This window comes from Rhinopithecus roxellana, chromosome 6 (assembly GCF_007565055.1).
Source record: "Rhinopithecus roxellana isolate Shanxi Qingling chromosome 6, ASM756505v1, whole genome shotgun sequence".
Classification (NCBI taxonomy): domain Eukaryota; kingdom Metazoa; phylum Chordata; class Mammalia; order Primates; family Cercopithecidae; genus Rhinopithecus; species Rhinopithecus roxellana.
Genome location: NC_044554.1, coordinates 70277677 through 70279853, shown reverse-complemented (window position 1 = coordinate 70279853; position 2177 = coordinate 70277677). Strand labels below are relative to the sequence as shown.

Here is a 2177-nt window from a genome sequence, read left to right as displayed (position 1 = left end):
AAGCAAAATTTTAAATGGATTGCTCATTCTCTATAGCAGTTGGCTTTAAACAAATGTACAAAACAAGTAAGCAAATTATGCTATGAGGAGATAAAATTATCTTAGAAATTAGTTTTCAGGATCAGCCTTAAATTTTTCAGAAAATATTAGAATATGATTTAATTATTTTTTCAGTTGCTTACATAAAATAAAATGAAAGAATTATTCCTATTATGTGGGTTAAAGATTCTAATAACTAAATAGGCTTAAATTTGGACTAAGGCATAGTTACTTGAAATAAGTAGTGCGAGTTTTAAGTAATGTCTGGTTTCTTTATGAAGTAAGTATAGATTTTAAATACCTTATGTTTGTGATTCAGAATGTCAAGTCATAGCATGTGTTGACAGTAAATGTCTATGGCAGGGAAGCAACGTTTGGTCTGCTATGAAGGACAATAAAGAAATAACATGTTTTTTTCTTGAGAGGAGAAAGCAATATTAAATAGAAATGATATCAGGGAAGAGAAAAGCCTGGTCCTGAAATAAAAGGGCCATTAACTGAAGAGAGGAATGTTATTCTTTATTGACACTTAGCATTATCCCTATTACTAGGACTAGCGTAATACCACCTTATTCTTATTATATATGACAATCATTACATATATATGAATACATATGTAAAAAGACAGACACTAAGCAATTTTGGAATAAATCCATAGACAAAGTCATAGAATGCATAAATTGTTTATATCTTAACTGCTCATTTATACCTGAACAAATTTACATTAAGCATATCAGCAATTTTCAAATGATGTAATAAAAAATCTGACTGTAGTATTTCATTACTTTGGTGAATTATATTTGCAAAAAAAGAAACTAGCTACCTCGCCTATTTTAATATGAGTATATTCTGAGCTATATTGTAAGAATACAAGTACATAAGCTTAAAAGATCCTTAATTTTTCATGAGACATAGGATAAATTTCCTATAAGGTGTCACTGGTATGTATTTGCAAAACACTTTAACACTGAAAACTTTAGAAGTTTGAAGATCAGACATTGGAAAACGTGTATACTCCACTACAATACTGCTGGTGTACTTCTATACAAGGACTCTTAGTGAAGTCAATCATTTGGAAGTAGAATTTTATCAATGAATTGCTTGACATCTAGTCATTTTCAGTTGACACGAAATGTGCATTATGCTTACACAGGTTTTAAAGTTTACATTGGCTAGATTTACCAATATAAAACAATAAGAAAAAAAATAAGGAAACCAAACATTGGGGTACGAATGGGTCACAATCTCCATGGCACTGTAGAATATAAATATCTCTATTAGTACCACTAATAGGACCCTTTGGAAAGGAAGCCAAAAGTGCAAGCCAGCAGTCACCTGCAGTGACACCTGCCAGTTTCTGCTGTGTGGTGAGAGCACTACATAAAAATAAAGCTCCTCCCTGAGAAAATCCTCCCAAAATAATTCTGTCAGAAAGAATGCCATTCTATACCTCTTGATCTACCAAAGGTTTTACATTTTCTGCTGCCTGTTTAATTCCAGTTTCCTCCTCCTGGGAATCTGGTGAAAGCCCAATAACATCAAACCAAGAAGGCATAGCCATGTTCATGTTTAATGTCATGGGCATAATTGGCACATGTAGGGAGATACATTTGATATGTGAACTTCTGATACCTGCAAAGTCTCTGCCCATCTGTGCCTGATATTTCCCCATCCATGAAGAAAAATCACCACAGCTGTGGCCTTCAGGGCAGCGGACCCCATGGTGGGCAGCAGAGCAGACATGCATTGCCGCACATCCACCCACTATGTGGACTGTGCAAGTGGAGTGGGCGTGGGCCAAGGGCCGGTGAGCTGAAATTCCAGCCGCCCTCACCCAGGTGCTCGCTCAAGAGCCATCATCATGTATTTCAGAAGCCGTTGGCTATATTCCAGGAATTGAGATGCTCACCCACATGTAAAAGTATTTGGCTTCTATTCTCTGGAATAGATATGCATTAAGATTTTGCAAATTGGAGGTGGAGCAAGATGGCCGAATAGGAACAGCTCCAGTCTCCAGCTCCCAGCGCGAGCGACACAGAAGACAGGTGATTTCTGCATTTTCAACTGAGGTACTGGGTTTATCTCATTAGGGAGTGCCGGACAATCAGTGCTGGTCAGCTGTTGCAGCCCGACCAGCA

General features: G+C 36.9%; 1 pseudogene; it reads right to left on the bottom strand.

Annotated features, from left to right (window-relative positions):
• Positions 1–1103: 1103 nt before the first annotated feature.
• On the bottom strand, positions 1104–1782 carry LOC104666016 (annotated as a pseudogene).
• Between the last annotated feature and the right edge of the window lie 395 nt (positions 1783–2177).